The sequence below is a fragment of the Poromitra crassiceps genome (genome assembly GCF_964638095.1).
Source record: "Poromitra crassiceps genome assembly, chromosome: 4".
NCBI lineage: Eukaryota > Metazoa > Chordata > Actinopteri > Beryciformes > Melamphaidae > Poromitra > Poromitra crassiceps.
Genome location: NC_139626.1, coordinates 69,400,350 through 69,414,836, shown reverse-complemented (window position 1 = coordinate 69,414,836; position 14,487 = coordinate 69,400,350). Strand labels below are relative to the sequence as shown.

At 40.3% G+C, this 14,487-nt stretch overlaps 1 long non-coding RNA gene across 1 annotated transcript; it reads right to left on the bottom strand.

The window, feature by feature from the left end:
* Window positions 1-246: 246 nt before the first annotated feature.
* On the bottom strand, window positions 247-2,671 carry LOC310775978. Its single transcript, XR_014552684.1, has 3 exons — window positions 2,561-2,671; window positions 2,055-2,151; window positions 247-1,297 (listed from the first exon to the last, which is right to left on the bottom strand). It is a non-coding gene; the product is annotated as an uncharacterized lncRNA (long non-coding RNA).
* Between the last annotated feature and the right edge of the window lie 11,816 nt (window positions 2,672-14,487).

Below are 14,487 nucleotides of genomic sequence, written 5' to 3'. Positions count from 1 at the left end.
GGAAAACATAGAATCACACATGGTTTCAACATTACATGTGGGAATATTCCCATGTGGATGGAATAACATGAACAACAAATTCACATGTCCTAAGATCACATGTGGGAACATTCACATGTATTAGTAGACAACCACATGTGAATGATCCCTTCTTTGACACATTTTCCACATAATTTCAGATTACATACAATTTGACACATACCAGTAGGTTATTTGCAACACACAACACATGTACAAGAATAAAATTATCTTATTTATTAACAAAACTTCACCTTTTCATAACTGCATTTATCATACATCTCTAGAAAAGGGAGTGATTGACAGATCGCATGTACAGTGATCACGGAACAATTGCAGGTGAAGCTGCAGCTCTGATGGATGAAAAATAAAGATGGCAACAGCCACCACTTCAACTCCAAACGGGAGACCAAAATCAAAGGGAGTGATTGACAGATTGCATGTACATGTACAGTGATCATGGAACAATTGCAGGTGAAGCTGCAGCTCTGATGGATGAAAAATAAAGATGGCAACAGCCACTTTTTGGGGAGTTTAGCTCGATTGCCATTTTGTCCCCACTTACCCTAAATATACACTGTCTTTACGGTCACTCTCGATGCAGTATGGAGAGAGGGGTCATATTTAGCGATACAACAGTGGAGGCGGCACTACCGTTCAAAGGCAACAAAACACAGCGCCTAAAGCTCTATGCACATGTGTACATGTTGTGACTAGTTTATTCACCATGCTATGAAATAAGAATCCATAGTTGCATGAAACATTATTTCCATAGTAAATCCATACCGGGTCACTTCCTTGTTTGTCTGTGGACAGCGCTTCCACGCATGCGTTATTTGCACATGCGCTGTACACCCGGCAGCGATGTTTACTAAATATTTATTTACCTAAAAAAATTGTTTTTCTGCATTTTGGATTAGTACCCGAGTCACAAGATGTACATAGAGCTTTTTGGCACTTTGTTTTGTTGCCTTTGAACGGCAGTACCGTTCTATCGCTAAATATGACCCCTCTCTCCATACTGCATCGAGAGTGACTGTAAAGACAGTGTATATTGGGGGGATATGGCAATCGAGCTAAACTCCCCAAAAAGTGGCCTATCCCTTTGTAATAACTATGCTAGGGTGTCATGTGAGCTTCTTGTGAGCCTTCAGAACTTGGGGCTGTCATGTCCCTTTCAGGGACAGCTTCCTGTGAGACTTCAGAACTTGGGGGTGTCATGTCCCTTTCAGGAACACCTTCTCTGCCGCTGACAAGTCTTCTGATCTTGTTGGTTCCCCTGTGAAAATTTAAATATCATTAGAATAGCCCCGTGAAAATTTTAATATCATTAGAATAATCAAGGCAATTTCACAAACATACTGGGGTATTACAACCAAAACTAGGCAAACCTAGTGTAGTCCGGCTGTGAACTGAAACATTTGATTCAGGACTTTATATTCACAAATGGTCCCATAACTTACACAAAATCTATGATGCATAGAGCAACATTCTCAGAATTTTGGGCAACACCCTATGCCCTAAAACAGATGCTGTAAAATGTGCCATGGATAATGGATGGAGATGCAATAAATCCAACAGAAAATGCTACAACAGAATCTGTGCCCCTACGCCCCGACTACAATTACAGCTCTATTATGAAACGAATACAACCCTAACACTGCAGGGGAAAAAAGAGCGATACAGGCAGAGAGATACACCAGATATCAGACCAGAACACTAATTGAGCACAGATCGGCTCTTCTCCTTTCAGAGAGAGCCTGGAGATGCAAGGTTAGCCTTCTTCTAATGGCTTTTCGGCAGAGAGGATGATGCCTTGTGGCACATCCCCTCCACCCCTTCATGCTCAGAACGCCCACGAGTTTAGCCTCAGGCAGGAAAATGTTTATCACATCACTGATGACATCACAATCGTGACAGACACCGCCAATTTTAATTAAGATATATCAATATAATATAAGCATGAATTAAGGTCAGGTTACATTCTATACGTTTTACACCCACTTTCAGTGATAGAGAAAACTAGAGAAACTTACTGTTCTTTGTCGCACTGCCTCACATCCTTCAACTTCTGGGCCATGCACTGTCTGATTAGAACCTCACTGGTGTTTGGGAACACAGCTTGCACTTGGTCTGTTGGAACAACAACAAAATACAAATTTACTTCAAGGTAAATTAAATTAAATAACTTAAGTTAACAAACAAAACAAAACAAAAAGACAGACCTCTTGACCAGAATATTTATTTTACACTATATTTTAGGCACTGTGTTTTGTTGACTTTGAGCCGCGATCCGCTTGGTCCTGTTTTAGTGCTGTCCATTTAACTACTGCACACCCTCACCCTACAAACTGCACGGACAGTTGCTGTGAAGACGTGTATATCGATGTTTATTGGGGGCGATATGGAAAATTCGCTAAACTCCCCAAAAAGTGGCCTATCCATTTAAGTTTTTCAACTTATATCATCAAATGATGGTACTAACATGCATTGTCTGTGATCAGATTGCAATCCGATAGTGTGCTTGAAAACATTAGCATACCGTTGTTGCAGAGATCACGGGTCCCAGGCTGCTCCGCCGTTTCATGGGGAAGGGGTGGGGTGGTGCTGGTGGAGGCAGCAGTGGCTTCAGGAGACGACAGGAGAGACAGAGGCAGAGGGAAAGACAGTAGAGAGGCAGAGAAGGAGACAGGGATAGAGGTCATTATCACCTGACACTAACATGCATTTTTTTCTGAGATCAGACTGCAGCGCATCAGAGTCAAAGTAGCAAAAAATAAATGTAAAAAAATATAAAAAATAAATAGATAAATGTATTTATTCCAAATCTATTTTTTTGACTAAATAATATTATATAGTATTTGTGTATTTAAATTAATATCCTTGCTTCTTTGTATACCACTATGCTGAGAACATCTGCACTATATTTGCAGAGCCTATTTGAATGTTGTTGTTTTTTAGTCACATTTGCAGGGTTCTCATACCTCCTAAAAATCAAATTCAAAGACTTTGCAAGGAATTTCCAGACCCAATTCTCTTAAATTTGAGGGCCGGGCAGAACTTTCAAAATAATGTAATGAGAACCATGTGCTGATTTTGTAAGGACTAAATAAGGACCCTACCGTTGTTGGGAGAGGGGACAGGGTCCCAGTCCGCTCCGGCACTTCGTGTGTGGGTGGGGTGGCAGTGGCTTCAGGAGACGACGGGAGACACAGGCAGAGAGAGAGAGAGGAAAGAGAGACACAGAGGAGAGAGAGAGGCAGAGACAGGGATAGAGGCCATTGACGCCTGGCGTATTTTCTGTGATCAGATTGCAATCGGATAGTGCTTGACCACATTAACCTGATTTAATTTACACCTGGTAATAATGTATCTCCAGTGTTCACATTGAAATCAGGTAAGCTCCATAGCATAGAGCAGTAGAAAAACTGCAGTGACTGTTGTTGTATGTGGATTGAGAGGATGCATTGCATGTACACTTGTGTTCAATGTGGTCACAATTAGAGATGCAACGGTATGAGTTTTTGATATTGGTATGATAACCTTGGACAAAAATACCACGGTTTCACGGTATTGCGGACCTTTATGTGTTATTGTGAAATCTGGCAACAAAAAAATAGCCTACATGTAGCGCTTTCGTCGTATCCACTAGCCTGAGATACAGCGCTCCAGATCCTTTTAACTTTAAATAGTCCTATTTGTATGCTATACCATGTTAATTTATATGAAATAACTCTTAATGTAGGGTATGAGAGTGTAACTGTGATTTTAAACCGTTATATGTATTTATTTATTGCACCCAAACCTAGAGCAGCAATTACTTATAATCCCTTATTTACTTTGAAAATTGGTGTATTACCCTTTAAACTCACAATGGCCTAATATTACTTTATCCGTTTTGTTTCCCAGGTACTGGATTCCCTCAGGTAAGTCAAACACTTAGAATATCAAGACAGTAATCATAAATCCACACAACTCAGGTAAGTATGAAAATAGAATGGGATTTAGTTATAAAACAAATAAAACAATTATCACAGTTAACATAAATTCACTTTTCCTTCAAGTATGCGTTTTCTTTTACAGGAAAATATACCTTTTTGTTTGTGACACAAGCCAGGTAAGTATTATTAAATAACCAAACAGCTATACCAACCAGACAAACATCATTTCACTAATGAATGTTATCAAACTCTGAAATCAGCAATTCAAATATCAAAATAATATCCCAGTCAATAACCTTATTTTTATACAATGCACATGAAATGTAAACCCCTTTGCTTTACCTCTGGTATTATATAATATAAATTGTGGGCCCACCTTTAAATGCCAATACCTCTAGCTAAGCCGGCACACCTAACTAACCCCAGTTGCAGGCCTGTTTCGAAGCTTGGGATCGGTGTGGCCTCAAACCAAATGGCCCCTTCACTCCAAGGGGAGCTTTAAAATCAAGTGTGAGGTACCTCTTTAGCAAGCAAGATGAACGCGTTTATCGTACTGTCATCATCAGCACGGATGCATGTCTGGACAGGCAGCGCAGCAACAGCAGTTGTGATCCACGGGAAGGAGAAACGGAATGGCCGGGGCTAGCAGCTCCAAGCCCAGGCGGAGATTTTCCTCTGTTGTCTCCCGTCCGAAACAGTAGAGATCGCCGGTGGATACTTAGCCTTAGCTTCACGAGGTCTTACTGGCCTGGCAAGACACCAGCTATCGCTAGCCACTTGTGGGCTAAAACTATGACACGCTCTGCACAGTTACTGTTTAGCTCTGCTAACGAACATCACCGTTAGCCGTCCACCAAGTGATTCTGTCCAGCGTCCAGTCCTCTTCAGCGCTCGCAAAGCACCTCTTTACCAATGTCCTCGGGTTGACAACTTGGCAACCGACACGCTGTTAGTTTAACGCGAGTTAAAACTAGTAAACGTCTAGAAATCAAATTCGGGTTTCTCCAACCTCCTCTTGCAGCGACTGACTGCTTGCCTGTTCCAAAACACACTGGCCGCTTCCCCAGCTCAAACCCGCCCCTGCTCCACTCACAACCAATCACAACGTTAGACAGGTGATGTCCCCCTTTATGGACCAATGGGAAACAGAATACAACGTAGGTGAACGTGAAACAAGGTAGGCTGTCTCAACATGTGCTGACACAACATGTACGTTGTGAACAACAATGCTGGTTACAGATTGTTTTTAAAGTGACAGGACCAGTTAAGATTACAGGAATGAAATTGACAGTTTGATACAGCCTAATTCTACAATCACTGTACATCTATACACATTTTAAATGGGGATATTTACTTTTAGTTTTATATTTAATTCAAATGCTTTTAGTCAGGGAGTATGGGGAAATATTTAATTCTATTGCTTTTAATTCTGGGAATATAACCACCAGGGGTTACATACATAAAAAAAAATTGCGGTTGAACCAAATGCATTTTATTTTATTTTATCTAATTAACTCATGTAAAATTAAAACACACATGCTTATCTTTTGTCAAATCGGATTGGACACTGGACATAAATGATTGTTTCAATGTTAATGCGCACACACACACACACACACACACACACACACACACACACACACACACACACACACACACACACACACACACACACTTATTCGTATCCAAAAGTACTATAGGGCAAATATTAGAGATCCAGATATTTTTGAAGAAAGTTGCTGTACAGCACAGTCTATGATAGAACAGACACTGGATGCTTGTGTGTATCCATCCTCACTCTGTCTTGGGGACGTTTAGCCTACACCCTTACTTTCAAGTGGTCAAGCACTACCCGATTGCAATCTGATCACAGAAAACACATGTTAATGCCAGGTGTAAATGGCCACATAGAGACAGAGGGGGATAGATATGATGGGCACCACTGCTAATTATTTAGCTAAAGCTAGCTACAGCAGGGTTCATACAGACATCACATTACAAGATTACATTTAAAGACTTTCAAGTACTCTTTCAAGCACTTGGTTTGGAAATAGGCTATTTTCAAGGTGCAGTACTTGATCCCCCCTCAAAATCAAAGCACTTCAAGGAACCCTGTTACAGTGAATAAAACAAGTATAGCTACACATTCACTTACACTATAGGCAGCACACTGCATTAGAGGGGATTTAGAACCACAACCCTTATGATATTAACAGAACTTACCACAATGTATCCAGAGGTTGCACTGCAAGAGAAAAGGAAAATTCAATCTTTAGCAAGCTAACTTTTGACAAAGTCAGGCCTTAACAATAAAAGTAACAAACAGCACTTGCCAGATTATGTTTCCACATATTTTCCTTAGCATGGGAAGCTGCCAGCTAGCTCACGTTTTATTTTCTGTGTGCTGGAGGCATTTTCATGGCACAATTGTGTCAAACAATGCACTGTTAGCAGCATGCAATGCAGACCTTAGCTAACGTTGCACTAATAGACTACTGTTGCTCACGGAGGAAGAAAAAAGCATTGTATCTATGAATGGCAGGCTTACTACATGCTGCATAGCTTACGTTAGCTAACAGCTAGCTAACAGCAATTCCCACACAACTAACATTAAGCTAACTAACGCTAGCGAACTGTGATAACAATACCATGACCTCAACCACGAGTGCTCGTCTTATTTCCTTCAAAGCCCTTCAACCAAACCATGTAACGCTAGGTTAAGCTAACGTGATAGCCTAGCTACTTCAAACCAAGTTATTCTGTGCAGCTGGGGCTAGCATGCAGTAAACGTTAGATGCCCTAAACCAAACCATAGCAGTTGTTTTTTAACATTTGGCACGCAATGCAGACAATATATATAACATGCGCCATGTCGCCATCCAGGCGTTGTTGCTCGCTGAGACAAGAAAACTGCATTTTAATACATGACAGGCCTGACATATGCTACGTTAGCTAGCTAGATTACGTTAGCTGTCGTCTGTCTGGCCGAGTTGTTTTAACCTAAAATGAACGGCCAGTTTTGAAGAAAAACGTTACCAGTATGTAAAAATGTTTTGTCCTTACCTCAGACCTCAATGGCTTCACTCAGCACGGGACAGCAGTGCCGTGCGACTGGTGCAACTGCGGAGTGTGTTAAAAAGAATTGGAGGGAAATTAACAGATACTTTTATTCTCCGTTGTCAACACTGCGCATGCGCATGGATGTTTGATCTAATACTAGAGACTTGATGAAAACCACAAATTAAAGACTGATATCCCGCTGCCACTTTACGTTGTATCCGACAATAAAAAATGGTTCAACCATAAATATGAATAAAAAACTTTATATTAGATTATCAAATTATTAATTTTCAGCTATTGGAGTGGATACAATTAAAATTGAATGAAAAGCTGCATGCTTTTGTTTTATCAGTGCACACATTAAATTCTCACATGTGGAAAATGTTATTCACATGTGAATAAAGCATAATCACATGTGCGATTGCACGTTTCACATGTGACTTTGACACATGTAAAATTATCACATGTGGAAAATGTCTTTCACATGTGAATAAATCATAATCACATGTGAGATTGCAAGTTTCACATGTGACATTGACACACATAACATTTTCACATGTGGAAAATGTCATTCACATGTGAATAAATCATAATCACATGTGAGATTGCATGTTTCACATGTGACTTTGACACACATAACATTTTCACATGTGGAAAATGTCTTTCACATGTGAATAAATCATAATCACATGTGAGATTGCATGTTTCACATGTGACTTTGACACACATTAAATTCTCACATGTGGAAAATGTTATTCACATGTGAATAAAGCATAATCACATGTGCGATTGCACGTTTCACATGTGACTTTGACACATGTAAAATTATCACATGTGGAAAATGTCTTTCACATGTGAATAAATCATAATCACATGTGAGATTGCAAGTTTCACATGTGACATTGACACACATAACATTTTCACATGTGGAAAATGTCATTCACATGTGAATAAATCATAATCACATGTGAGATTGCATGTTTCACATGTGACTTTGACACACATAAAATTATCACATGTGGAAAATGTCTTTCACATGTGAATAAATCATAATCACATGTGAGATTGCATGTTTCACATGTGACTTTGACACACATTAAATTCTCACATGTGGACAATGTTATTCACATGTGAATAAATCATAATCACATGTCAGATTGCACGTTTCACATGTGACTTTGACACACGTAAAATTATCACATGTGGAAAATGTCTTTCACATGTGAATAAATCATAATCACATGTGAGATTGCAAGTTTCACATGTGACATTGACACACATAACATTTTCACACGTGGAAAATGTCATTCACATGTGAATAAATCATAATCACATGTGAGATTGCATGTTTCACATGTGACTTTGACACACATAAAATTATCAGATGTGGAAAATGTCTTTCACATGTAAATAAATCATAATCACACGTGAGATTGCATGTGTCACATGTGACTTTGACACACATTCAATTCTCACATGTGGAAAATGTTATTCACATGTGAATAAATCATAATCACATGTGAGATTGCACGTTTCACATGTGACTTTGACACACGTAAAATTATCACATGTGGAAAATGTCTTTCACATGTGAATAAATCATAATCACATGTGAGATTGCAAGTTTCACATGTGACATTGACACACATAACATTTTCACATGTGGAAAATGTCATTCACATGTGAATAAATCATAATCACATGTGAGATTGCATGTTTCACATGTGACTTTGACACACATTAAATTCTCACATGTGGAAAATGTTATTCACATGTGAATAAATCATAATCACATGTGAGATTGCACGTTTCACATGTGACTTTGACACACATAAAATTATCACATGTGGAAAATGTCTTTCACATGTGAATAAATCATAATCACATGTGAGATTGCAAGTTTCACATGTGACTTTGACACACATTATACTTTCACATGTGAACGTTTTTATTTCACATGTGAATAAAGCATAATCACATGTGAGATTGCAGGTTTCACATGTGACTTTGACACACATTATATTTTCACATGTGGAATATTTCATTTCACATGTGAGATTGCACGTTTCACATGTGAAAGTGAGTTTTCACATGTGAAATGGAAGATTTCACATGTGAATTACATGTGACTTTTTCGTAAGGGTCTCTACACCTGTGACAGGTCTCCTGAAAGTAGGGATGCACCGATATGAACATTTTGGCTGATACCGATATTAACATTGCTGTTATAGCCGATATTTACAGATGTCGATATGATCTATATAAAAATACATTTCCATGATAATCAAATTTGGTATACTGAAAAAACATGTAAACACTGATTTTGAAAAAGTAATGCATGTCTTTATTTGAAAAACATTTTGGAAAAGCCCATAAATCATAGATTTCCTGCATTATTTCCTCTCAATGTGAAAAGTTTTTTACGATAACAGATATTAACATCTGACCGATACCGATTTGTAAAAAAAAAAAAAAAAAAAACATCGGCTGATATCGATATGATTGCCGATATCGTGTACCTGAAAGGAGTTATAAGGGCCAGTGGTCGCTCCAAACAGGGGTAGCCACTGTCCCCGAGGAGGAAAGTGCCAGGGGGAGGGTAGGCATAGTGGTAGATGGGACTTCGCCGCAGCACCCTTGCATCATGGACCGACCCCGGTGATCCCACATAGAGGTCCATGAACCGCCCCCTGCTGTCACACACCGCCTGCAGCTGGATGGAACAAAACATCTTTCTGTTCCTGTACAGGGGTTAAAGCAAGAAACACAAGAAAATATTTGTGAGCCTGAAACGTTGTCCAGGAGGAAATGTGTACAAAGCATTGAATTAAAACAAAACAGTTTATCATCATCATTGATAAACTGTTTTGAAGTCAGTCATTTAGTTTGACAGTTATTGAGAGCTGATTTGAGTTAGGACCAGTGACATAACTCTTAATAACTCTTAATAATCGCCCCACGGGCATTCCTGAACACTGGGTGCCTGGCCAGGCGAGCGAAGCCATCGCCGACTGCCCTGTGCTCCTCCTCCGTCTGTGGGAGACGGATCACCTGAGGGGCAACGCTGAGGAGTTCCCCCGCCATCCGGTGGACCAGCAGGTGGACTGTGGAGCGCGGGATGTCAAATGCCCTGGATGTCACCCTATAGGTACGGATGGAGATTGAGACTGTCACGCGATAAAAGCAATATACGAATGTATTATCGACTCGTCTTTCCACCAGATAATAGAAAAGTATTGATAGTGGTATCGATAAAGACTCACAGATCTTTAAGCCATTGAATTGAATGACTTTATTTGCCACAATATGCAAGATTACATACGAGGAATTTGTCTTAGTGTTCAGTATACCCGAAAATGTAATTAATATCAGTAAAAATGTACTACCCCATCCTTACCTGTAGGACGCACCAGCTGCCAGCCAAAAGAGGAAGACCAGTACTTCCAGCTCTGGTCCCCAGCCATGGTGCCGCTGAGGGTCCATTGTTTGGAGGAGGGCTGTGATGGACAGGATTCATACAGCTTTATAAGAATAAAATTCAAGAACTAAAATAAAATATTTCCCAATCTTTCAACACTTTGTACGAACCCTGGATGGAGCCTCGGTGGAGCCGGAAGTCTGGACGCGTGTCCTCCCCATCAAAGTATAGGCGCAGAAGGGGCACGTGCATGTTAAGCCGGCAGTAGGTGGTCAAGATCTCCTGTTGGGGGAGGTGTACATTTTAAAACTGATGAAATCTGTTGAAAGTTTAAGCCGTTTATGTCAACCAATAATTTATTTGCCATATGCATACACATTTATTTATTTCCTATGATAAAAAGGGGTCATGTGATTTTAAACGTTTATTCATGGTATTATCTTATTCTATAAAGAGTGACATATTAACCAAAGTATACAGTGGTGAACATTTAACCATCTCAATTTTAAATGTTTAATCAATTACTGTACCCATCTGTCTTCAATTGTATAAAATCCTAATACCTCAATTTACCAATCTGTGTTCTAATTTATTAAACTGTGATTGCTCTGAATTGAATTGAATGTAAACTATCTTGGTCGCTATCAGTCATGTGGGAATGGTGTGGGATGTGGTTCACCTATAGATAGCATCCTAGTTCGTCTTTGACACATTTTACCCGCTAAATATGTGTTGGTGCAATGGCCTATAGCCTGGGCACAAGACAATAGCATACCGGTACTAACTTCACCAGAGCATTCCAGCATCTGATGCTAACTAGCATGAATCAGCAAGCCACACAAACGAATGAATGAAAATGAGTGAAACACGTCCACACCGCACTTGTGCTTGTCAACAAAATGTAGCCTACACATTTAACCGTTACAAAAGGTGACATGTTGGTCAAGTATTGGCAATCATATTTTTCTTTAAATTTCCTTATAAAGTTAGCTAGCAACTTCGCTAACTTAGTTAACGCTAACGCGTTAGCGTCATGCTAACGCTAGGCCTACCTCGTTTCGGTCTGTAGATGCCAGTGCTGCCCAACGCCTCAAACGTATCATCCTCACTCTGTCCTCTTCGGCCTCTTCCTCCGCCTGGTCATTGAAATAAAAATGAATAATAATACAAATACAAATAAAAAATATAGCCGCAAGCGGCGATGCGGGGTCCAAGCTTCCGGTGACTTGGGGGGTGTATGTCAGATAATATAGACACTGAATTGCACATTTAATCAGAGTTGGTATGTGCACAAGTGCACAAAGTTTGGTTGAGATTTGGTGACCTGACCGGGTTCAAGCAGTAGTAGCAGTAGTAATAGTAGTGTTAGTGTATATCTGTGTAAGTGTGTATATGTGTGTGTGTATATATGTGTGTGTATATGTGTGAGTATATGTGTGTGTGTGTGTGTGTGTGTATGTGTGTGTGTGTGTGTGTGTGTGTTTATGTGTATATGTGTGTGTGTGTGTGTGCGTGTGTGTGTGTGTGTGTGTGTATGTGTGTGTGTGTGTGTGTGGCGTGTGTGTGTGTGTGTATAGGTGTATATGTCTGTGGCAATGTGCACTGGAGCTAGCGGCTGAATTACACCAACTAAGGTACAACCTTGCTACAGTGAACATTTAAGCTAGAATCAGGGTGTAAATGACATTTTCAAGTCAACTTGGCATCTCAGGGCTTGTGGAGAGTTTGATTACACCAGGTGAGCAGTATGGAAGCATTCTATCTATTTGTTTATTTGTATGTTTTTGCTCATGGTCAACTTCACTCAGCAGACAGCTCTGTGCCTGTTGTGGTTAGAGTACAGTTCTATCTCTGTGTGTGATGCGTCCAGAGTGCTTTACCCAGTACACCGACTGCATGCAAGTACCGCATAGTACCCCACTTCAAATAAACCAAACTATACCTTTCACAAATCAACTCAATAAGTGTCAAACTAAATGAATGCCTGCTAAACTGTTTTCGGATGTGCGAGATGTGCAAAATAAATAAGCATTGTTTCCGTTTTCGGTGGAGTGTCCCTTTAAGGCCAAAACTAACATCTCAGTTGGCTTTAATTAAAACACAAGATAGGAATACATTTCAAATCACAACACATTGCCGTCACTTCAAATTACCTTCATACCTCCCTTTACATAACATTGAAAATATATTTCAGATTGTGTAAACCTCCCTTTAAACTCATGGATTTGGCTTTTGGAGGTTTCATTCAGCAGGTTTCAAAGATAAGTTGAATTGGATGTTAAAAAACGTTCCCTCTATACTGCCAACTGTCTTGCACCATCTCCATTCATCAGTGATTCAGTGCACCTGGTACAGAGCCTGACCACAGCCCAACTCTGATTGGCTCAGAGTGATGTCAGTCACACTGCAGGATTACAAGCCCGCCAACTTCTGTTTCATGTAAAATACATTGGTGATACATTTTGCAGTGTAAACATTGGTGAACTGAGTTTACAATTATCAAATTATGTGTTCTTAAGTTAAAGCAACTCTGCTCAACATGTGGTAAAATATCAGCCAGGATGAGCGGTTAATGAGTGTCACACCTATGAACAGGTGAGGGCAATGTGACCCCTCAGCACTGGACCCAGATAAAACCACAAGGAAAGATGGCAGGCACACAGCAGGACAAGGTGCAGGGTGATTTTATTTTCCCAACATCAAAAGTGACAGTGAGGCAATCAGCATGTTGTCTGTGGATAAGAACACAAACAGAATTATTTACCCAAATACACAACGTTAACAAGCAATCCAAATTACATCAAACTAGCAATAAACAAACAATGTAACAATCAATTAAAGCAACAATATACAATATATTTTAACCATGCTAAAGAAAAAAACATATGCAATTCACCTTTAAGGTCAGCATGAGTTGGACTGGCTCACAGCACCTCTGTAGCAGCAGACTGGGGTTTGGGGCAAGTTTTGCACTTCTTTTATAGCCATAGCTCCACCCATCTCCCCACCCACGTGGCACAATCCACAAGTGAGTGAGTGAAGCACTCTGGGAGATGAAGTACACCAGTGGTGGCCATTTTAGTGTGCGTGTGCGTGTGCGTGTGCGTGTGCGTGTGTGTGTGCGCGTGTGCGTGTGCGTGTGCAAACAGACAAAATAGTCATAGGAAGTAGTATGTTTAGCAATAAAAAACAATATAACAATCAAACAAACAATAAACAATATATTTTAACCATGGCTAAAGAGAAAAACATATGCAATTCACCTTTAAGATCAGGATGGCTTGGAATGGCAATTCAACAATGGCTAACAAAACTACAACTTACTTAATAATGCATCTGAAGGGAGGATAAACACCAAAGGACCGAAACACCAACACAGCCTCTACTGCAGTAACGGACACACACTGAGTGTAGAGGCTGATTAGCGTCTTAAGTGCAGGTGTGTGGTGATCAGTCCAGAATGAGGTGCAGGTGTGGTGTATATGTGTGTGCGTGTGTGTACGTGTGTGTGTGTGCGCATGTGTGTGTGTGTGTGTGTGCGCGTGTGCGTGTGTGTGTGTGTGTGTGTGCTTTTGATGACTATAGCCAGCACCCTGCATTGCAGCTTGTCATGCAGTCCATTTACCATTAAGGACATGTCTGTATTACACACATAATCCACCACTTTACATTAAAAGTCTGCCCTGAATGGAGATGTTTGAACTAATTGGTGTGGGTTGTGCTGTTACAATGGAAGTAAAGTAAAGGTAAAGTCCCACTGATTGTCACACAATGTGTGAAATTTGTTCTCCGCATTTGACCCATCCCCTGGGGAGCGGTGAGCGCCGCGCTCGGGAATCATATGGTGATCTAACCCCCCAATTCCAACCCTTTGATGCTGAGTGCCAAGCAGGGAGGCAAATGGGTCTCATTTTTATAGTCTTTGCTATGACTCGGCCGGGGATCGAACTCACGACCTCCCAGTCTCAGGGCGGACATTCAGACCACAAGGCCACTGAGCTGGACACATGAGTGACAAGGATAATTCAGATTTAATTCTCTTTTTGGACC